The sequence below is a fragment of the Aphelocoma coerulescens genome (assembly GCF_041296385.1).
Source record: "Aphelocoma coerulescens isolate FSJ_1873_10779 chromosome Z unlocalized genomic scaffold, UR_Acoe_1.0 ChrZ, whole genome shotgun sequence".
Classification (NCBI taxonomy): Eukaryota; Metazoa; Chordata; class Aves; order Passeriformes; family Corvidae; genus Aphelocoma; species Aphelocoma coerulescens.
In genome coordinates, this window is record NW_027184085.1 from 70,934,320 (window position 1) to 70,959,183 (window position 24,864).

Sequence of the window (24,864 nt, forward strand, 5' to 3'; positions counted from 1 at the left end):
ATCCAAAATATACCTACAGTCCTAAGGCTGGATATTCAACAGCCTAAAGTCCTGAGAACATATTTCAGCACTTGCTGAAAAAGACAAAAGCCAAGAAACTCTGGGGTTTTGCTGAGGGGTCTGTTGCTTACAGCTTCTCTTCTCTTCTTTAGAAAATCCCCCAAAACCTGGAGAAATGCAAAGGGAGACTTTAAATAGTTCAGTTTTATACAAGAAGTCTGCACTTTGTCTGTCGCAAAGAAAACAGTACATCTTACATTGCTATCATTTTATTGACTTACATATGAAAATGCTTAATATTACTGATATTCAAATTATTAGACTAAGGTGTCAGATTGATAAAATGAGGAACACTTGCCCCTTCTGTTTTTCTCACTAAGGAAACATCTTTTTGCAAGTGTTTTGTGGGGTTTTATTCCCTTTGCCTCTTTTCCTGAGGAGCTGAGATATTTTCTGCATCACCAAGCTGTCTCTGGCACCAGAATTTCACAGTTACAAGAGGTAACTGGAAGCCTGTGTCGCTTCCACATTTGTGCAAATTGTAATTTGGAGAGCAACAAGGACAAATTTGCTTTTTTTTTCCCTCACTGTGGTCTCATCAAACCTTTTTAAGAGAAGTACCAGAAGGCAAACCCACTATCTGAAGGCACTACTGAGAATATTTTGATAGCTACCACTACAGATATCTTTCTGACCACACCCACCAGGAATATTAACTTTCTAGGCATGATCACCACTGCCGAAAGAAGGTTCGTTCTCCACATGGTACTAAACCTAAAGCTTATCTATTAGAAAATATAGTTTATCACTGCTGGAGACAGGAACCCTCTGAGGAGTGTTTTTGTCAAACCTTTCCTTGCACAAAACACGCCTGGGAGATTAATAACTCCTCTCTCCTTCTCTCAGACTCAGTTTCTCTTGTCAAGACTTTCCCCCAGGCAATAAATTAGCTGCTCAGCCTCCTTAATAATCAGTTTCTCTGGTAAATAAAATATGCTGATAGCATCTTCTGAACATGAAGTACCTCAGGAACATGGAAAATTATGAAACATAGAAAGCTGTCACACACTGTACGAAAGGAATAAGGAACAGCTACCAGAAAACTCTCTAAATGGGACCTTGGATGAAGTTAATATTCTAAAGACAATAACAATTAATTAGGTCAATAATTGTAATTAGGCACCCAAGCTGATTAAATGTCATGTAATATTATTTCTTATGGAAAAGATAATTACCTACAGCAGAGGTATAATGAGGACAGGATGGGGGATAGACATGTGCATCCTGGGACTCAAAGAAGAGTTTTTGTTCTTTTGTGGATGGACCAAATAACTTGAGGAAGTCTCAGAAATTAATGACATTGCATGCAGATAAAATAAGGCAATTAAAGGATGAACAAAGCCCCAAAAAATTGCCTTGTATGTTCTGGATACTCTTGTGAAGTTGGGAGAGTGTGATGCTGGTGAGAACCTGGTGCAAAAGCCACCAGATTAAACCCTGTTCCACCGAATCAGAGCCAGCCCCGACCTGTCTTCCCAGAGAGTTTAGGCTTTGGGTCAGATGACCTCCACGCAGGAAAGGGGATGTGACCATGAGATGCAATCTGTGTGTTCAGCTCCACACCTCTGAGCCCAAGACCATGCAGGTTTTACACACCCAGAGAGCAAAGGGGCTGCACACCCTGCCAAGCCTATCCAGTCCAGGGCACTGTCACAGCCTGAAACAAAACTTCATCTGTCCTGTTATCCTACCACAAACTTATTAGAAAGCTGTGGCCCTTGGGGGGACTGCTTGACAGGCACCAGCACAGGTGGGGGCTCATAGGAACACCGTGTGTGACACCCAGGTTTGGGCAGCCTTGCATCCTCCCCAGATGAGTTTTTGGCTTTCCAGCTGGAGAGCAAGGCTGCTCTGGAAGCACTGCTGATCACAGACTGGTGGGGTAAGTCAAACACCTCATGTATCCTCTGGGAAACTCCTCAAGGTGCTCTGGAACATGTGTATGGAAACCAGGAGGAGTTTGCATCTCTGCCTGGGCACGGCACACAACTGGGACTGGAGCTGTTGGTCCTGCAAGCGTTGAGGCAATGTTCCAGTAAATTTCAGATGAGGAAGTGCAATTGTCAGATACCTGTTCGCCAGAAGAACCTGGAGCAACTCTATCCTGGATCACAACAATACATTATTTTTGACCACTTACAAAAACTGGTGCTCAGTGTGCTTATTTTGTGGTTTCTTCAGCAATATGAACACTCACAATTGAAAAAAATTAGTTTTAGGAATTTTTACTGGATGTTCTAAATGTTGCTTGGAAGGTCTTAAGTCCAGTTTCTTTTGTGCCTGGTTGTAGAATAATAATCTCAAGGCAAGATGCAGCACATATTGACCCAAATGGTTTATTTCAGACTTAATTTTTGTGTCCCAGACAACAAAATCCTCCAGTCTGATAGAGATCCAAGCAATCCAATACCAGGGACTTGGATTGGGATTTTTTTAGCCCAAATTTTTGCTATTTCTAAGTTGAGTTTCTACTCTAACCTACTTACCTAGACTCAATAGCCAGGAGTTACCAGAGGGAAAGATGGATAATATATTACATTTTAACATATGTAAGTTGAAATACTCCCTTAAAAGCTTGACATTCTCCAACAACACCAAAGACCTCAATAAATCCAGGTTATATTTGATGCTTACCTTTGGGACAAATGAAGCTCACTGGGATCAATCCCATGAAAACCATCCGGGACGACCCTGCCTTGTGCTTGCATACAATTAAACTCTCCTTGCATGAAGAAAAATCACAGGAAAAAGCAGTTCATCTCTCCTCTGTGCCCATGTGTTTCCCTACAAGAGCTGGCAGAACAGCCCTTGGATTCTGATCTAATGTGAGGCTTGACACAGAGGATTTCTGTCCTACAGCAGCAGCACCCTCCGTGTGCTGTGCCCGCAATCTGCCCCAAAAGAGGGGCCAGAAGGGAAGAGGCAAGGAAACAATGACAAAGTTATTTCCATGACAGAAATCAGGCACAGCACACGAGAACATAGTCATTGTTTAGATTTTGGCATGTCACAGTGAAGAAATGGTGGTCTCCTGGCAAGGGGAGCACCATGCAAGCATGAGGTGCTGGTGGCAGAAAGCAGAAGGATGTTCTGAGAACTTGTGATTTGTACCAGGCCTTTATTCTCTCTGCTTTTGTCTGAAAACACATGTGTTATGTAGATATATCTTATTACGGCCACACATTCAGCCACTGACTGCTGCTTATTTTTACAACGAGGGAAACATCCGTCCATTTACTAAGGTGAACAGGAATATCTTGTTTTGTTTACAGCTTTTAAAGAAAAGGAAAAAAAAAAGAGAGACAGAGAAAAAGAAAGAAATACCTTCCCCCCTGCCATCCAAGAAAAGAAAGAAGAATAAATAAATCTCCATATCCACTTTCAGGTTCATGCTGGTCCTGGTACATAACAAGCTCCTTCAGCAACTGTGAATGCTTTTCATCATCTGCTCTGTTGTGTTTGTGTGTGGCAGCGAGTTCATCGGAGCAGCGTGACAAATGCAATAGCCTGAACTTCCTCCAAAGACAGCAACAGCAGTGCTTGGTGCCTCCTGTCTGAACTAAAAAATAATATTGCAGTAACTTTGGAGCAAACTTGTTCGTTTGGGTTTGAAATTCAGCATGGAAGTGAAGGTAGAGTGCAAATGTGGCAAGTGCCATTGTACGGGCTTAGGTCTCTTGACAGAAAAATAGGTTTAGTGAATTTCTACAAGTCTTAATTAGAAAGTGACCCATGGATCCAATGGGTTCTGTCCCCTTAATGCAGTTATGAGTGAAATGCTGATAAGAGCAATTAAATGAAATGAGATAAAGAGTTTTCATATGAGTCTGCAGTTCATCTCACTTCAGGCTCAGCACTGTAAACTGCTAAAGTGGTAAATGGAACTACATTCATATATTTGGGCTGGAAAGGGGCTAAGAAATTGTCACTGTCCAGGACTGAATAGGGCCCAGGCGCAAGGAAAGGGTAACGATGGCCAAGAGGAGGTGAAGAAGGAACCTCTGAGCTTTTCAGCAAAAAGCCCAACGGAAAGGAGAAACCTCAGCACAGGCGACGCCTGGAGCAGCCAGGACACTCGCCTGGGATGGGGCACTCAGCAGGTATTCTCAATTCTACCAAATTTATAGGCAATTGTTGGTAAATATTTAAACCATTAAATATTGGTTTCAATATTTGCCAATATTGAAATGCTGGTTTCCCTATAAGGAAACTTACATTATTCTCAATTTTCTTTCTGCTTCTCATCCCTCACTGGCATCCTCAAGCAGGGAAGAGGCATGGAGATTTAGCTTGCAGGAAAATACTCTGAAGAGCAAAAGGAGCTTGGAAAGAAAAGTGTTTTCCAGTTCTGGTTCTGTGGAAACAAAATACACAGTTGTTTCATGCCAGGAAATGTTTTTGGTAAATAGAGACAGTTTACAAGATTGCTGATAAGGGCACTTATATTATACAAAGTCTCCCAAGTTTTTTCAGTGCATGTGCCTCGTTGTATTGCTCTAAAGACAAACTTTGTGGGAGGAGAAGGCATCTCACAGGGAACATCTACTGCTATTAGATGTGTCCACCTGGAGACAGCCAAAAATGTACTTCTTTATTTAACACAGGCTACACAGCCACTAAACATCTTTAGGGTTTTTAGGATTTATAGCACACTCTCACTTTTTATGAGTTCAAATGTCTTCATCCTGGCCATAAAGTATATTAACTCCCCTGCAACTAAACACTCTATTGAGTCAATTCCAAGCCCTTGTTGGGCAGTCTCTCTGGAAAAGAAAAAAACTAAAAAGAAAAAAAAGATAAGCAAATCCCAGTTTATCGGTCTGCCATTAAAAAACCTGACAGCAATAGTCAGCTTTCATGGGAACCTTGGTCTCAATTGATGGGTGAAGCAGTCAGCTTGGCTCAGTTGACTCAGTTTCATCCATCCAAGACCTCAGGGGAGATGAAGGGGATGTGGGGAAGCCCCAAGAAACTGCTTCTAGCAGGCTGCCAGATGGTGCCTAGACTTGCATTCAGGACCCCATGTCAGGAGTGTGATCTCCTTAAGACACCAATAAAGAGCTAGTGCAGCAAAATATTTATCTGTCTTGCCCTTTGCCCTCCTAAACTTTCATTTCCCTTAATACTATCCCACGTAGATGTGAAGTACTGACCTCAGAACAACACTAAAACACCTGTGACTGTCTGATACCAGTGGCAGCAACCCAGAGCACAGCTCAGGAGGAGAGATTGAAGTGGGAGACCGGAATGCCTGGATGCCAATCTGGCTGATTGACATATGTGAAGCAACCGCAATTATGGTTTGCCCAAATCAGTGCTCAGAGGATTTATCCCCCATGCTGCTGTCCTCTGCATCTCCACGCGTTTGTTTTGCTGACTGTCAGGCACCACATGCATCTCCAAAACCCTGAACTCACTTCCAAGGGTGATTTTCAAGCATGCCTCTGGGGATGGCAGGAATCCCATGGTTTTTGGATGATGGAGAGGTTTGGTCTGTGAAACATTGCAGAGGCGTATGTGCAGGGTGGCTGCTCCAGCCACAGCCCTTAGAACAACCACAATAACAAATTAAACATCACCGTCACTTGGCTGTCACACATTTGGAACAAATTTGAGACTGAATCATGAACTAAGGCTGATCTGCAAGCATCCTGAGGGAGATCAACAGCATCACAACTGCAAACCCAAAATGTTCATTGTGAGAGGTGAAGAAGAAGTTTTCTGCATAGCTGATGCCTCACAAAAATTTGAGAGCACTTTCCTGGGCCTGTTCATCAGAACTTAGTATCCAAAAATGTGTCCTTAGGCATCACCCACTTTCTGTGGTAAAGAGTTATGAGTTTTCAGAGGCAAAGCAGAAGGGAAATTCAGACCAAAATGCTTGGAGCAATCTCTGAAAACATCAGTGTCAGATTCACTGGACGACAGATTTAACCACAGTTTCTTGGGAGTTCAGAAACCCCAGCTCAACACGTTGACGTAGCAAAGGGAGGGAAAAGTCCAGCACTCTCTAACAGAGAACTAGATCTTTGACACAAGCACAGGCTGTGAACCAAAACCAGCCTTGACAATGTTTTTAGCGAGTTCACAAGCATGGCACTCAATTTTCACCCACAACAGGCCCACGTATGTTTAAGGAAGGCCTTCAGCAAATTATGCTGCTCATGATGGAAATACTGTTGCCATTTCCCTGTGGCTGCATAGGTGTTGAATTTGGGCTTTCTACAGCATGTTTAATCAAAACAAGCCAACACATTTACATGCAGTAAATTCCTTGCCCCCAGGTTTTGATGCAGATAAGAATGAAAGACCCCAGTGCAGGCCCCGCTGGAAGCTCCTGGCTTGTTGGTGCAGGCTCAAAGCAAAATAAAGCGTATTTGTCACAGCTGCTGACAATAAGCAGGAGCACAGAGCACCAACACGCTGCTATCTTGTCCATCTAGAGGCAGGTTACAGCCAGACAGTATTCATAAAAAGGTTGAGTATTGAAGTCACAGTCAGTGTCGGAGCAGGCTCTTTCTGAGCCTTGCATGCTGACTCCCAAGCCAAGGCAGGTGGTGCAGTTTACATTTAAGAGGAAGAAAAGTAAACACGTGAGACCAAATGAGAGGCAGACACACTAAAAACAACACAATAAAGCCAGGCATAACCATATTTCCTTCTCTGGATAACAACCCCAAACCTTCAGCCATCCCTGGACAAATGGCTGGATTTTCTTCCGCAGCCTGGAACTAAGTAGCAGCTCATCTCTAATTGGGCTTCCAAATTAATTCTTACCAGTGTGGCCAGCATTAGTTGCTGGTGCATCATCAATCATCCCATGTAATAAAAGGGTTATCCATGCATCTTTAAATCACTTGGCACAGTTTAAATCTCCCATCTGCTTTCATTCTTCTGCCCTCTAATGAGTCTCGGTCTCTTGCAGAGATCCAGTAGTAGAAATCAATTCTGTTCCCCTTTCTATGCCACTATTTAGCCTGGTGGTTGCAGCTGATACTTTCTGCAGCCTCAGGCCTGGTAGCATGTGGTAGGCTTAATTCTTTAGCTTAACAGTAAATCTTCATTGGTTGTGGAAGCTGTGAGTCATGAAAAAGCCCTACTTACTCTTGGGGTGTTTGTACCCTATGATGATTTGCAACATGTAGTAACCAAGAGATTCAGAAATGTGAAGTCTTTAACTGTGAGTGAGCTGCTGATAAAAACCAAAATGCTCCAAGAGGCACACTTCTTACTCCTTTGCTTTAAAGACAATTAGTCACCAATCGACATTTGCAAATGCTTTTTTACCACCATAAAACTACGGTAACATATCAATATTTTCATAAGGTTTGTTGACAAAGTCTTCCACAAAGTCTGGACTTTAACACAAAGAAAGTTCTTCAATAGATTATCCCCTGGTGTTAGTGTCTTGATGCTCAGTGCTTCCAAAAGTAAACAGAGAAATCTTTGTTTAGTCTCAGTGTGATCAAAAGATTTATTTTGCAGGGGAAAGGGACAGGTTTTGCTAATCGTGGTCCCTGTGAGAGAGCAGGGAGACCCTTCTGGCTCCTTGCACAGAGTAAAAGACACAAGTTTTTTGAAAGTTTTTTACACTGGAAGAGGATGGTGGATTAATAAAGGCTTGCTTCTTTCTCCCTTACTCCCCGGAAAAAAAACCAAAAACGCTCTTGTTAACAATTTATGTTGGACAAACCAACTGTAATCAACACCATATTTACTTTGTGTGCAGGATGCACCCAAATACCTATTACCAGAAAAAGTGCTACATCTCCAGCTCTCCTGAGACTGGCATGAATTCATAAAATTCAGAGAGAGGTGCCCTTTGGCTGCTGCTGGTTTCCTTCTGATGCCATAAAGAGTACAATGGCATGTGTTCAGGCCAGAAGTCAATTCAGAGTCCACTAGAAAATGTTTGGGTAGGGCATAAAATAAGAGCAGCACATCTCCCTTATGTCTGCCCACCAGGGTGAGGCTCAGGGCCCTGGTTGTTCCTTGATGGGAAGTTCTGTTCTCCCTGGATAGACATTTATACGAATTTATACAAATGTACCAGCTGCCTTTGGAAACTTGCTGTCCTTCCATTACCCATAATATCCCATAGGACTATTTAACTATGCACTACAGCGGAAAAAAAAAGAAATTTTTTTTTTTTATCTTAAACCCTGTTCCTGATGACTGATGGGATTAGTTTCTTGATTTGGCTGCCAGGAATCTAATTCTGGCCCAAGGGAGGGATTGGGATGGCATGGCCAGGGTCAGTGGGGGAAGAGCAGGAGAACTGGACTGTCACCTCTGGAAGCAGAGTGGATTTAGAACCATTCGTGACAGACAACACCACAACTGAAGGAAGCTGCTGTGACTCATCCATGGCAAGAAACTCCCTGAGCATTTCCTCTGTGAGCACTGATACAAACAATTAATTCAGCTTTCTGCCAGTTCTTATCTTCCCCAAGCACTTCCATTATCCTTTCATCTTCCACTGGCCATGCAGAGAGTTGGGAAGATACACATTTATAAAAAGAGGTTATTAATATTTTTGCCTTTAGTGGTTCTTCCTCAAGACCTTTTTGTTCCCTTTTCTCTTTCTTTTTGATGGAGGTTTCCAGTTAGCCTCCCTTACTTATAATTCTTCCTGCTTTCCCTGTTTGTCTGCTACTTAAAGAAAATTTCTTGTTCCTGAGAGACTCCCATACCAAACAGCCTCATTTATACCATTACTGAATTGGCTTTTTTCCTTCCAAATTTGTATTATTTGTTTTATTTTTAGTGTCATGTTATACTGGGCCACTCTAAAAAAAATCTCAGTATCACCTGCAACTATTTTATTTACTCGTTTGGCTACTTCTTTTCCTTTTATTCCCCATTTTAATTCAACCTGTTTTCTTTTAGTTAACACTACTGTGTTCTTCCTTGCAAAAAAAGCCCTCAAAAAGTAAAAAACAAAACACCCAACAAAACACAATAAATTTGGTGTTGGGGGTCTTTTCCAACCTGAGATATTCTCACCTGTCTGGCTGGCTTCAAGAAGATGCTGCATTTTGTTTCTAGGTTTCTCCATCATGTTTTGCTGTGACATTAATCATCCTGGGGATTTTCCATCCCTTAAATCAGAGCCCACATGTTCAGAGTTTCTAGTACTTTTCTCAAGAACCAAAGCTGAGCCTTACTTGTAATCAGACTGCTCAAGGACTCATGAAACAGTTGGAATAAAATTAAGTATCATGAATAATACAAGAAAGTAATGAATACTTCTAATATCACAAGGGGAGAATAACTTATAAGCATTCAACAGAGCTTGATGGGCCTTTAGAGAGAAAAGCTGCTGAGGGAGAAAACTTTCTCCGAAAATTCAAAGCTCTCAGACAATTTGGACACAAGCAGTGCCAGCTTTCCTTGTGGACAAAGGTTCAGCTTTCCTCCCGTCTTTTCTTCCTTTCTCTCTCCTCCCTCATTGTGAGCACCGAATCAGCTCTTTCCTCTTGCCAAACCTGAAGACTTTGGCCTGGGTTTTAAAGCCTGTTACCCTTGAAAGGGGAAAAAGGCTGAGAGCTGAGACACGAGCACTGTGATGGGAAGGGAAGTATCAGTGCAGTTGGTAGGTCCGCTACCAAACCATTATAACCATTGGAATCAGATCTTTTCTGATCACCCATTTCCAGCTAGGTCACCTCTTGTTCCTCTAAAGGAGAGTTCAGAATGGAGTGGCATTTCCTTTGAGGAAGGTGCTCTGTATTCAGAGGTAGCTTATGTCTCATGCGATGCGTGAGCTGCCGTCGTAAAGGGCTTCTTTTTTTTTTATTGAACAGTAATGCATTGTAAACTCCAGCATAAAACTCCAGCTGTCCCTTTACACACTTGGCTTTTTGGCAATCATTCAAATTTTTTTTTCCCCTTGAATAGTCATAATTCATATACAGAGCCAGCACACACACACATATCTTTTTTTCCACTGGCTTTGTCCTGGTTTTGGCTGCACACTCCTTTGGGTAAAATGGGTGAAGCTGGCTTTATGAGCTATAAAACGGCAGGATGTAAGGATTCACTTGTTTTTGATGTGTTAGTAGTATTTTATGGATAAAGTGTGAAGAAAGCCGTATAATTGGGTTACTGGGAATAGAGCATGAGCCTAAAAAGGAAGAAATAGATCTGGCATTCCTTCATGCAGGGGGTATGGGGCTGCTGCAGTGCTAGAACTTTTTCCACTGATAGGGTAATGTTCAATTAAATGAGCAGTGAGCTCTCTGCCTGTTCCCTCCCAAGTATTGATGGTTAATCAGCACCAGCAATAAAAGCGTCCTAAATAATGAAATTAATTGAGTGATCAATTTCAGTCAGAGATGTGCATTCTGACCCTTTCTGCCAGAGTCACAGTTCCTCAGGTCCCCTGCTAACAGTGGAGTTAAGACAATTTTTGCAGCAGCAAAAGTGGAAGGAAGATCAAACATGTGACAATGAGACTGAAAAACAGGGCTCTTCTTATACCATCCTCTGGGAAGTCTCAGTTCCTTGTAAAATATTTTATACTTCATAGTTTGCCATAGGCAAGGCAGTCAAGACAGACTTCTGGCTGAAACAGTACTTGTGTTTGACTTGCAGTCTTCAAATGGGATTTTTTTTGTCCATTAAAATAAAAAAAATTCATCCAATGAACTGTTATTTAATAAGTGAGTGTACATACACCCCTCCCTCCCAAATAATTCTACTAGAGGCAAAAAACTGGGTAAGTCAGTTAAAATCACACAGCACCTCCCAGAAAAAGCTCTGGCTGTCACAAAGAGCTAGACAGAGGAAGGTTTTAGGCTACTTTATTTCATATTTGTTGTCTTTCTGAGAAGTCACTGTAATAAGTCCTGTTCTCACTTTCAGGATGGAAAATCAAGGGTCTGCCTAACACAAGCAAGATGCTGCCATGAGCTCCTGCCGTACCCAGGACAACCTCACCTCCAGCTCCTCTGCGTGTCCCAGGGAACAGGAGCAGGAGATGAGGGATGAGGAGATAAGGGACAAGGAGATAAGGGACAAGGAGGAGGAGAGGCCAAATCACACTGCAATCTGCTTGTGCAGCATCAAGAGCTGGTGGACACAGCCAGCACAAAGAGCTCTCACCCTGGGGCAGAAGGCCTTTCTTCTCCACTGCTCCCGTCAGGAACTCTGGGTGATGCTGACAGCATGGTCCCTGGGGACTCCAGATCCCAAAGACACAGAAGTGCTCATGGCTCCTACGTGGATCAGGAGATGGCATTTTCTCCTCACCTGGCTCTGAGATGGGGACAAGGAAAGCAGCTGGAGCCACAGAAGGGCACAGCCACTTTTGCAGAGTGCTGCCCCTGAGCCACAAAGCCCTGCCAGGCTGCAGACCTGACAGTGCTACCAGGACCCTCCAGCGGGACCACAGAGCTCTGTGTCACCACCACTCAGACGTGGTTCAGTCACACCTGGGGAAACCTGGACTAAGTCTTCAAATCAAGCCCAGCACCAGTTTCCCAGTCCTTTAACAGCTGCTCTCACTTACTCCTACAAGCACAGCATCTCTGCATATAATTTACATTCCTGCAGATGTCCTTCTATTTTTTGGCATCACTGAACTGCTTTCAAATTTCTTTTCTATTTAGTCTAATAGATGTAAAACATTATTTAGATTTTCACTCATAAAAGTGACCAAAAGCAGCTGTTTCTTCACAAGCTGTTGGATGCAAACCAAAGCTAGAGGTTGCTCTCACATATACTAATGGGAATTAATTTCAGAACACAGTCCCTATAAAAAAAAGGCCTGCATTTCATCTTACCTGAAAGATCTACAGCTATGCAGTGAAGCTAAGGCTTTTAATAGCATTTGTTAAGAAATTACTGCTCCTAAAAAGAGTCCATTACATAAAGATAGACTCTAACTCAATGAATAACTCCATCTGGGAGCTTTCCTGGCTTTCTCCCCGTGGAAAACACATTGCTTGTGGAACACATTGTGTTGGTGGGCTACAAAGGTATCATAGGGGAGGAACCAGTGCTTTCCAGCCTCTCTGCAGCAGCTGTCTCTGGGAACAATCTTGTAATTCCACCCAGGGCAGGAAAACTGGATCCATGTGCCTGCACACACATGCTGCTGACTGACACTTAACCCAGCCTCCAGGGATTTGCTGCCACTGCTGCAGGGTGGAATAAATGTCCTATTTCTGAGGTTCTCCTCCAGAATATTCATGGAATATTTTCTTGACTAAGTCTTGAGCAAAATCCAAGGCACCATTTTTTCTCCCCTCCAAGGCAAGGAACATTTGTAGAGTTTATTTAATGACATTTTTCTTCTTGAATCAGTCAACAAAGAGACCCACGACAGAATTTAACTATGCCACCAGGTTATCCAACAAAGAAGGAGGATCTCACAGGTGACTGTACACAAAGCTGGGTTTCTGGTAACAAAGAGCTCCACAGGGCAATGTGAAATGAGAGGCAGCCCCACAGCCTGGCAACTCTGTCCTTTTCCAGTCACAGGCCCCCAGCTCACCCAAAACTGCTCTTGGAGGAGCCCTGTGTGAGGAAGGATTGGGAAAGGCTGTCAGGACTCCGCTGGTGCTGCTCCTTTGCAAGAGGGAAAAGCCTGTGTAAACAGTTGCTTCATTTGCAATTCTCTGAGGGGCAGTTGGAACTGAGTGAGGATGTGGAGACTGAACCATCTGCAGTTTGTTTAACTATTTCCATTTCAAAGGTGAACAATAGCTTCAACAAAACTGCCATTAATAACAACAATTGTTGTGCCAGAATTGTGTTCCTTTCCTTTCCTTTCCTTTCCTTTCCTTTCCTTTCCTTTCCTTTCCTTTCCTTTCCTTTCCTTTCCTTTCCTTTCCTTTCCTTTCCTTTCCTTTCCTTTCCTTTCCTTTCCTTTCCTTTCCTTTCCTTTCCTTTCCTTTCCTTTCCTTTCCTTTCCTTTCCTTTCCTTTCCTTTCCTTTCCTTTCCTTTCCTTTCCTTTCCTTTCCTTCCCTCCCATTTTGCCAAGTTTTAAGTCTCCTCAATTTCAAGACTATCCTTCTCCCTTTCCCCTCACTTTTTCTAAGTGCAACCAGTGGGGTAAAAACATGGGGGAAAAAATGAAGATGTATGGGAGAAAAAAACCAAAAACAGATTTTGTGACACTGATTCAATTTTTGAAAAAATAACGTGTTACTTCTCAGTAACAGTCATCTTGTAATACATTCTATTATATTTGGCACAAAAAAAAAAAGGTTTGATTATTCATAACTGAAGAAATATTGTTTCCATGCTAAGCAATTCAGCGTTATTGTGGTTACGTTTATCAATAATTTTCAGGTGGGGAGGGTTTACATTTTATTCACATTTATACACTGCAGCTAATCCAGATCAGTTCCATCCACACTGTGAACAGAAGCCATTCAAAGTCCCTCAGAGGGTGCTGTGTTTGCAAAGGGAGTAAATCCAGAATTTTCTTGATCACCAGCAACAGAAAAAAAAGAAACCAGACAAAGTCAGAAGGGCTTGAATTTCACCAACTTCTGTTTACCCAGATTGCTGCTATATAACTCAGCTGGAAAGGAAGACAAAGCAAGATATTTAAGAATTATCTCAGACAGCTTTCAAAGTCACTGCAGAATTTGCCCATTTAGTGATGATTCCCATTCAAGTGGGTTTGAAACTTGACAGACCTTCCACTTTGGGTCACATTTCCTGAGGTGGCCCCAAATATGGAAATTGTCAGATTGCACAACCCTGCTAGACCTGTTCCAGCTTTGGCTGCAACTGCTTGGCAGGGACACTGCAGTCTGGGGACATGTCTCAAAAAAGTATCCCAGGTAATGCCCACAAAGGCAGAGAATTTTCATTTTTGCTTTGGAGAAGATCTTGTCAGGATGGTGGGCTGTGCATGTCTCAGGAACATGAACATATAAGAAATATGAATTAAAAAAATGAAATAAATAAGAATAAAGAATTTAAAAATAATATTATCACTCACTGAGCACTATTTTTCCTGCCTTGTCCTCTGTCACCTCCAGTAATCAGCATTTTTCAGACTGAGATAGTAGTTGCCTAGGTGCAATAATCCTAAACAGCCTTTAAATTATATATTTCCCAGGAATACATCTCAGCCCTTAGAGAATTCATTTCTAACATCTGTGCTCCATAATATCCTGCAGCAATGTGTTCAGGTTTTGGGGAGCCACCCAAAAAAAATTGCCAAAGGTTTTTTTCCTGACTAATAATAACTACAGTAAGGGTTTGTCTTTAGTGCAGGTATACTGAGGAATTTTCCTATAGGCTGACTATCATCAAGTTTCCTACTACCAAATCTTGAAAAATCTTTCCAAAAATCACTGCAAATAGCTAGAAAGTCATCTGTCCTGAACTAACTGCATATCAGCAAACTTAATTATGTCATTCATTGTTCCTTTTTCATACAATCCATGAATAAACTGAAAAACCTGGATCCCAGCAGAGATATTGAGAGACACTGTGAAAAGCTATCATCTACTGCTCTTTCTTCCTATCTTCTTATTACTGGAGAAGATTTAGGTTTTTATATCACTGCAGACCCATTTCAGTGGGAGACTCCAGTCAGGGGGTGAAAGTTGAAATGTAACATTTTCTTCCCCGATGAAGTTGAAGCTATCTTTAAATATTGAACCTTTTTTTTTCACTGACAGGTGAAAACACCTTTGGCAAAGTGAAACAGCTTTGGACTTTTCAAACTCTTTTGTCATTTGTCTACTTAGTGTCTGTATGGGCCATTTTTACTAGGCTAAAAATTCTGCAGGAAAGAGATCTGAAGAGAGACCTTGCTAGCACTCAACATCTGGAAGTTTTGAGATACTTGGGGGAAAAAGGCATCCTACAACAGAGGAAACAACAGAAAGCAATGAGACAAGTATGTAATTCAGTAAACAAATTAAGACATTACCAAACTGCTGTCTGCTGAGCAGTGCTAGTCTCCAGGAGATGGCTAAACGACTACAGATCCATATTAAAATTCACTTCACTTATCTCATCTCTAGAGTGTTTTCAATTACATGTTTGATGATAAGGCTGCAAAATCCACAGGAGAAATGATGGAAGTTGCCTTAAAAAGATTGGTTCCAAACTAGTCTCTCTCACACATGTTAAATCTGGAGATATTCTGGTAACTGAGAACAGATTTCAGCTTCATCATTAAGGCATAGTCTGTCTGAGAAGGAAATCACCAGAGTCATTAAATAAGGACTCCAAAAAGCATAAATATTGCTGTGTATTTGCCCAGTAACCATATTAATGTGATGCATGGGTTTTTTTAAGGTAGAAGCTTTTTCATAAAGTGTTTCAGACTGCTTTTTATTCCTCAGGCTGGCTCTCCATATAATGAAATTTAATGATCACCATCTACACTCCAAAACCACATTTAGACCATGAAGGCATAAAATTACTGTATTTTTTTATGTATTATAAGCATGACTATAGCCTGGTCCTTTTCTCATTGTAAGAATTGAATAACTCATACTCAGAAATTATTGGTGCTCTTATTGAAATTCAAGCATCTGTTAAAACCCTGTGGTACAAACAGAAAGGTAACACCCTGACTGATCACTGGAGCTCTTCTTACCTGAAAAAAACCCAGATGTTTTGCAAGAAAAACAAGCAGCAGTCCTCACTAAATTTTTTGCCATGATTCTACAGGGGAATGCCCTAAAAGATGTCTTCAATAGTCCATGTGTTTTCAAAGAAGTTGCCATTTTTTCATGTAATTAACCCAGTTAATTACATGGAGAAATATATATGTGAAAGGGATTTCAGGCAAATACAGAGAGGCTCCTTTGCCTTTAAGCTGGAGTAGATTCTTATTGGAAATCAGGAAGGAATTGTTCCCTGGCAGGGTGGGCAGGCCCTGGCACAGGGTGCCCAGAGCAGCTGGGGCTGCCCCTGGATCCCTGGCAGTGCCCAAGGCCAGGCTGGACATTGGGGCTGGGAGCAGCCTGGGACAGTGGGAGGTGTCCCTGCCCGTGGCAGGGGTGGGATGGGATGGGCTGTGAGGTCCCTTCCAACCAAATAATTCCATGCTTCTCTGATTTCAGCTAAGCCAATAAAACCATGGGCAACTTAGACAAAGTCAATACTCTTTTAACAGCACAGATCACTCTGACAGGAGATATATCCAGAAAAACAACACAAATGGGGAAATGTGAAACTCAGGTTATAAGGAAGCACTCTTAAAAATTTCAACCAGCCTCTAAACTGTAACCAGGCAGAATAACACGAACTCTCCAGTGGTTTAATCTTAAACACAGATCTGAAGAATGATGCATTTCACACCAGGTCCTCTGTGTATGTTCAGGTCTGACTTTGATGTACCAGCAAAACAAGCTCAGCTCTGCAGATGCTGTGGGGATGCAAAACATTTGTGGCCCCACCGTCTTTCAGGCCAGTGTCACCGAGGCAAGAGGGGACAAGGGGCTGTGCTGGAGGGAAGGCAAGCCCACCTAGCTGCAGCCAGGCCAGGCTCTGCAGCTGCAAAAGCAAGAGGCTTCTCCCTGCTGCAGCACAGCCTGTGCCTCCCCAGCCTCTGCCAGCCCCCCAGCCTCAGGTCAGGAAAGTTCCTTTTTGCCTGTGGTGCAGAGGAGCCTTGAACTGTCCCAGCGTGGATCCGAGTGCAGATGGAGCTGCTCCTGCAGCTGTGCTCCAGAAACCTCCAGGAGCTCTGTTCTCCTGCACGTGTGCTCCACAAGGTGGGTCCTGCCTCACCCATGGAACAGGGGCTGGGGAAAAAGAGGAGCTGCTGGATTTACAGCCCGAGCTGGGGGTCTGGGACCAAGTGAAACTCAAAAAGCAGTCATCTATTGCAGCAGAGGACTTTTCCTGTGCTGAGGAATGACCTGTCTGTAGTCTGTGCAGTTCCTCCTCGTTTCAAGAGGCTGGAAACTTTCCTCCCGCTCTATAATGCACTCAGTCCATGAAGCTAAAGGAAAACAAAATCTATTGTCTTCACTGTGCTACTAAACATGCAGAGGAAAAAAAGAAAATGTTGCTCCACATTGGGGAAGGCAAAGAGAAATCAATTAAAGGAAAGAAGAAACATATGTGGATGTTTTGGAGAGGGACCAGTTTGTTGAATAAGTTGTATTGATAAATTAGGCATAGATGTATTATGCAAACCCAGTATTTAATCATGATATGCCACGTGTGTCTTCCATGCCAAGTATTACAAAGGCTTTACAGCTCATAAAAAACCTGAACACCACCAGCTACAGATGAGTCTGGGTTGAATGTGGCAAAATCTGGCATTATGACGTGTGTTAACCAGTGGAAAAAGGTATCTCAGTTACTTTTACAGGTTAAATCAGACTGCAACTGGGCCACTTCGTAACAAAACACTCAATTTTTGCAAGATTTCTACAACCACGATGATTGTCTGAAATAAGTAGAAGACAAAACAATGGTAGAAGTAATAGGTAAATATATGGAAGAAGAACAAGATGCAGATAAAAACCCAAAGTGACTGTGTAAATAGGAGGTAGCCAGCAACTGACTGGAGACCAGTTGTGAATTCAGTAGATGGGGATTGTCCTGGGCCACAGGTGAACCTGCAGGGTGAAAAGTTGAGAAGTACTGCTGCATAGAGAAGATGGCAGAAAACAAAATAAAATTACTTCAATGGTGTAAATCTTTACCATATCCCCTTACATGTAAGAAATATAGTTCTATCCAGTCTGGGAAAATGGAGCCTAGGGAAGTGGGGGAAGACAACAAGAGGTAGTTTGGCCAAACCCTAACATAAAATGACTAGGATGTATTTTAATCTTCAATTCATAAGGATGTTAAAATGAGTTTAGACTGGAAAGAGTTTAAATATTGTGTAGAAAACTAATTTTTCCCATCCAGATTTTATGAAGGAATGTCACACATTTCTGCTTCCTCTGGCTGAGGCTGGAGGGACAAGTTAGAGATCTTTTGGTAGATGAGTCTTCCAAAATCAGGTTTCACAAAAAAATTGCCTTATTTATATTGAATATCAGCATTTGTGGGAAGAATGAATCCTTCCAATACATTCACATAAATAACATACTTTCCAAGATGAATTCTGAGTGAATAGAGGAAAATAAGCAGGTCAGAACACAGCTGAATAATGACAGGGGGTGAGGTCTTAGAAAAATATTCTTTATTATTCTGCTGTGTTTGAATGACTCTCTTTCTTTTTTCTACTTCTTGACCTTTTACCAGGTGCCACCATGGGATGATACAGTTTATGAAATCCACTGTTTAGGAAACACAACAATGTAGAGTTACTCCACATGTGAGCCACAGCAGCAGCTACATCAATCAAGACCCTTATTCCTGGGTTATTTGTACTCCTCAGTGTTTAAAAGGAACTGGCCTCCGTGATTCTCAACACCCCGAGCACAAACAAAGCTGTAATAACTCACAACTTAATGAAAGCAAACTCTGTATAATACACACAGACCCTGAAACTCTCAGGGTCTTTCAAGAGAAAATCTTAGTTCAGCCAAAACACGCAGACAAAAGAAGAGGTTTAAATCCCTTCCAGACACGGAGGCATGAGACACAAGGATATGTTCTGTTTATTTAACAAGCCAGAGCTGGAGCAGGAGCCCTCACAACACAATTACAGTGGTAACAATAAAAATGCAGCAAACCAAGTCCTGCAGCCCATGAAAGACGAAGCCAGCGGCAGGATTATGGAACCTGCACACCCAGACGTTTTAATACCTGTGCCAGACACAGAGCTGTATGATAATACGAACACAATAGAACATGAGGAATCTAAATCCAAGGAGCAGATGGAAAGGCAAAGCTTCTCTGGTGAAACCACTTTTCATTGGAGGCTTAGCTCCCAGCTTTGTGTAGAGCAGCCATCCGTTCCAAGTCACCCTCAGTTCATCCTCCGCATCAGCCTGGAAATGCTGCTCCTTCCCATTCCATGTGTGAGGAAACACAGCATGAGATTGTTCTCCTGTAGGAAAGACAGCGTATTCCTTGGATGACGTCAAGATTGCCGGTGCAGCATCCACTAGCAGCATGGCAAACACATCCGGAAGGGCTGACTGAAGCACACGTGCAAGATGGGTACGTGAAGCCATCGCCCCAAAATATCTCCAAGAGACCAGCCAAGGCTCTCACACAACAGAATCTCTGCTGCTGTGACACAGGATTTTACCCACAACCTTTTCTCAGAGCCCTCTGCCAAATCCAGGACTGGAAATGCAAAGCTGAGAGAAATTAGAAAAATGGTCCTGCTTGCTGCTAAAGGATACACAGCGGGGCTTTTTCCCCAGAAATGTGAATCATAGAGAACCATGGATCAACATTATGTAGAGAACTGTCATTTCAGAATTACAGTGTCTTTGGTAGCTACGTTCTGCCTGAAGAACATGGATCTGATGGAGCACTGGTGCTTCAGGGGCTGGATTTTGCTTTGTAGAGGAATGCAAGGAGGGCACTTTTTACTGAGTCAGAGAGATTAACTCCAGAAGAGCACCTGGTTTTTAGGGCACTCCCATAAGTATTTGAAAGACATGGTTTTATCAAGCATACCAAAAAAATGGAAATGTAATGGGTTTATGATAAAAATGTTGTTTCTGGACATGGTTTCGTTGGCAATAGTACCAATCACAGGGCATTTTTAACACTGTTTATGCAGAGACTTTCTTTAAATGGCCCATTCTTGAGTTAGCTCAGAACTAGAAGCAGTAAGAAAGACTAATCATTTTCTTTAGTTCAGAGAGGAAGTAGATACCAACAGTGATAGGAGCTCGTCTTCTCAATGCTATCCATGCTGGGTTGAGGGCTGAAGTCAAGAGGATCTTGATTTGCCACCACCCCATGAGGTGTCCAGAGAAGGACTGGACATGGCACTCAGTGCTCTGGGCTGGGTGACAGGATGGGGATTGGTCACAGTTTCACTGTAAAAGCTTGAGTCAACACTCATCATAAAGTAATAATATGTTTCCACATATTTAAGGACAATGTAAAATTCTACAGGGAGAACATTTGGCCTCTCACCCTTCCATGATTTTTTTTTTCTTATTCTTCTTCTTCATTTTCTTTCTGCTTTTTACTTTCACTTACCACTGGAGATTAGTCCTGCAGAACCAATGGGGCACATTGATAAGTGAAGCTCCCACACAAGTTCGTGTTAGGGGTTTGCTTTAATCAAAAGGGAGAATTTCTTCTTCTCTACCAGTCAGAACCAGACCCGAGGAAGGTCTAAACTCCATGAGCCCTAGACATCAAAAGAGTTCTTTCAAGAGGAAGAACAGCGGATAACTGTAAAGGAAGTTACAGCTGTTTGCCATTTAATGAAGTTAAATGCACATGTAAATGTTTATAGACTCCAGGCTGAACTCAATTTTTTTTTTGGAAGCAAGACTTCTGCAACATAATTATACACCCCACTATGTTTTCCTGGTGGCCTGTGAGTTATGCATAATTTCTTGTGATAATCTATAACTGGGTCATGGATCTGAAGAAGTTGAGACACCCCCTTACCTGCCTCATTCACATGAGCACTACTGTGTTTTATTTCTGAAAATAACATTTATGCAAATCTCTCACAGTTAACATGATTGGTTTGGGGTCTAATCTTATATTTTTCCTCCACTCACAGTCAGACAGTGTTTGAAAACAAGAGCAACAACAAGAAATCCACTCACATTTCTGGGTAGAGTCCAAGCAATCCTTGAGGACTGAATGAAGGGCTTCCTCTAAGCAAGGAAAACCTTCAGTCTCTCATCTGGAAAATATTATGTGAGCAAAAGCTCAGGTCAACTGTTACCTGTCGAGTCTGAAACTGTTATCAGTTGACTTTTATTCTTTCATGTGGGGGAGGAAGCAGTATACACAACTCACAAAAGAGGATGACATGGTCTTTGTAACCAGGTAAATGTAAAAGTCTAAGGCAATTTACAAAACACCACAGAAACCTGTTTTAATGTAGTTAAATTCAGGGAAAATATTTTAATAGTACAGGATTTTTTCCTTGCTCCAGTCTCTAAACACACGTTCAGCCTAGTGAACTGGCTCCATATAGACTAAACCTAAAATGTTTTGTAAAGAGACCTCCAAGAAACCCCACCAGCTCTCCCGCACTGCTGCTCGCTGGCTTTCCTGCAGGAATGTAGCTAGGAAGAAAATTTGCTTAACAATTGTGAGATTGGAGGCATTTTATGCTTGAGGAACCAGAGTGCATAGAAGGCAGCACCAAGGTGTCTGTAATTAAGAATAATGATATGAGGTATCTGAGCAAAGATGACAGTAAATTTCTTTCCGTAAAAGGCCGATTAATCCCAGTTAGAGCTCCTATAGAAAAATCAGATGGGCTTCTGCTTTTCCCATTGTATCTCGCTCTTGGCTTCTCTCTCAAAGCTTTTCTGCACACTGCTTTCTTATGATTCCCCTGCCACTAAGTGTCAGAGCCCCAGCACTCCGTTTCTGCGTGAGGAGAACAGTCCATCATTCATCCCTGCTGGCTGTAGCAGCGAGGAATTGCTCTCTCCTGCAGCGGCACTGGATATTAATGCCATCCCTGTAAGGGAGAAGGGGAAGCGACTGTCTCCCAACGCAGGCGGCATTGAGAGGGCTGCTGCAGCATGTCCACCCCACAGGACGGAGCACCTCGGGCTGTCCATGTCCCCCGGGTGGCCACCGCCGCTGTCCCCTCGGCCTCCGGGCGCAGGCCTGGCTCAGCGCCACACCGGGCCCAGCTTAACACGCCCTCAGACCCACAAAGTGCTTTGACCTTGACACCCTCAGCAGAAGGCAGCAGCCACAGTCCTCTCTACATCCAGGGCACAGGTCTCCAAAATGGCTTTGCCAAGTGCCAACCCCAAACAATCGCCCCAGCTCTTTCGCCTGGCCCACCCCCCTCTCCTTCCCGCTCGCCCCGCGGAACAAAACGCCCCTGTGTCTCTTTCCATCAGACCGGGAGACTACAAGAGACATATTTAAACTCAGATAAAATAAAGGCACGTCCCTTATGGCCAAAGTGCAAGATGTCATTTAAATAAACTTTCACCAAAAAAGAAAAAAAAAAAAAAAATCACAAAGTGCCCTGCTATAAATGGGTGATTCTTAACGCAGCCAGTGACCAACAAACTCACTTCCTAATTAAGTGTAGGAGCGTAATGAGGAACAGGGCATCCTTTGTTTTGCCAGCCCGTGTGAACTCCAGCCACAAGTCCCCAGACTCCCCTAACTCCTGCGTTCAGAGCTTGTAATTAGTACATAAGGAACCAGGTACTGCAGCAGCAGCCCCTCGGACAGTGGCTCCATTCAGCACCAGCCAGATGTGAGGACTGTTCAAAGGGCGCCGACTGACTCACATATTGCGTGGTGTTGTGTGACACCATAATCTCTGGTTTCCAGCCCCACAGTAAACAGCCACTGTCATTTTTAATGCAATTTAATTAGCTGGTAAGCTTTACAGAGAGGTTCAGCCGTGCAAGTAGAGCTACTGGTGGAAGACAGGTTGGTCAGTGTGCCTAATATTCCTAAACTATCCCCAGACTCATGAGATATTAGATATTCGTGCCAGTGTGATGAAAATTGGATCATGGCACACGCAGTAAGTTTAAGGAGATTTCAGATGTGCCTCTTCTAAAAATTAGCCCACAAAATAAAAGGGAAAATGGGGAAAAATGTATGCACAAAAGCATCATGAGGAGCAAAAGTGAACCTCTGCCTCAGGTACCAGGAAGCGTCCAAGGGAACCTCACTCAGATGTCCACCTCTGTTACCTCTCTTCGAACAGTGAGCCACTGTTTCCATAAGTGTCCATCCCAGAAAATCCAACCTCTGAGGCAGCAGACAACGTTCAGAGGTCAGGAGCCACTCTTACCTCCCTTGCAGAGCATCTTAGCTCAGGGTTTTGGATGATCTCTATGGCCTCAGCTGGGCTGGCACCCACCAGCTAAAGACCATATCCCCTCAACCAGTCAGTAGAAGGTAAAAAGTGATAATAAACTATTTTACTAAAAGTAATATTAACACTATATGGTGTAAACTGCTCCTCTGGCAGCAGGAAAATGGATTCCTCTTGCATCTGACAGCTTTACTGCCCTCCAGGTAAGACAAGGTGTGTGTGTGTGCGTTCAAAACTCCTTCTCAGCCACACAATCTGCAGCTTTGTCTTTTTTTTTCCTTTTCTACTAAATAAAATTTCTCATACAGGTGTGCTGTGATGCAGCACTTACTGAGCAGAGTAACCCCCTTAAATGATTTGCATAAGCACCAGTATGAGCAGCAGTCCAGTACAGACCTAAAAAGGGGTGTTACAGAAGCGTTTGTGCAGATTTCATACACCTGATCTGGTCTGGGAAAATATTGACACATGGTATAAAAGAGCAGCAGGTAAATTACTGATAATTACTGAGAACTATTAACAAATTATGAACTGCAAATCAGCCAAGTTAGCAAATAGGCTGAGGGGCCACTGGCTATTACATGCCCACATTAATAATTTGCTGAATTAGTTGGAATATAATAATAAGACATTCAAATAGAAATATCACGTTTGATTGTAAAATAGGACAGAAAGCAAAACTAGATTTGTTGAATGTAAATGGTACCACTTGGTTTAATTCTAATTAATGGTGAAACAGAGACATAAGGGAGAATATTTTTCCAAATCTGTGTGCACATATCAGATACCATCAGACGAAAAATCCTTTTTGAAGAAATTTATTCACTATTCTTATCATGTGTTGCAGCAGCAGCCCTGTACTGGCAGACAAGCGGGTCATTCATCCAGAAGCAATCTTCAAACTGTGAAGCATTATCAAGTTGTTCATTCACTTTGTTTCTTTTGCAGATGAATGAGCTCAGGCTATCTCTGGAGTAATGTGGTGATGAAATCCTTCATGTGGTCTGTGCCTCTCAGCCACCCAGAGATAAATTGCACAGCCCCTCACCCAGCTATCCCAGGTTAGTCTGATTTGCTCCAGGCTGCTGCAGCACAGAGGCTCAGAAACAAAAGGCTTTCCCAAACACCATCCCTGAAACCCACATCTGGATGGAGTCTGAGCGGGAAAGAATTATGACAAAACTCACAACTCCCATCCTGTGGCAAGACCCATTTATCCTCTTAACCAGGCATACCTGTGCCTCCAGCAGCTTTCCTCCAGTGATGATCTAATGATTAATAACACAAGTGTAAGGGTGGGGGGAAGGCAGTGATGAGGAAGACATCTTTTCAAGTAGCACCTCTCCTCCAGAGAGGTGATGGCACATTCTCCACAAAACGAATAATGCTGCTTATTATGCACTAGGGAACATCAGGCACCACTCAGATGCATTACTCATCTATTTTTCCAGGTGAAAATCAATGTGAGGAAAAGTGATGTGACATGAGCATTATAGACTTTTTAACAACACTGATACAGAGGAATTATTAATGGCCCACCTACTGACCTCAAAGGAGACTGATGTTTGCTCTCAGCATGCCAGTTTGAATGTATGAAAGGAGGTGGGTTGCAGGAGCTCATAACACATGTTTTCAGGATCTGACCTGCCTTTCTCTTGAAGTGTTTCCTCCTGCTGTAGAGGAGGGACATCAGGAGCACACACCCAGCTCATCTAGAGCTGAGTGATGGCAGGTGAGAGCTCTGTATGGGAATACACTGTCCTGTCCCAGTTGCCACCCAAGAATCACAAAGGAGCCTAACACATAAACAGGAATTTCTATTTTTTGTCAAAAGACAGGTGTCCCAAAACCTGTCACAGTCATGTGTTCAATGCATGGCAAAAGAAAACAAACTCTAATGAAATGAAACAGGTTTGTTTAGATCAATGGGTCTGCACCACAGTGTTTGACTGATTTT

The 24,864-nt window shown here is 42.7% G+C and overlaps 1 long non-coding RNA gene across 1 annotated transcript; it reads right to left on the minus strand.

Moving 5' to 3' along the window:
• Window positions 1-3,335: 3,335 nt before the first annotated feature.
• On the minus strand, window positions 3,336-24,541 carry LOC138103560 (uncharacterized). Its single transcript, XR_011147752.1, has 3 exons — window positions 24,455-24,541; window positions 4,276-4,414; window positions 3,336-3,619 (listed from the first exon to the last, which is right to left on the minus strand). It is a non-coding gene; the product is annotated as an uncharacterized lncRNA (long non-coding RNA).
• Between the last annotated feature and the right edge of the window lie 323 nt (window positions 24,542-24,864).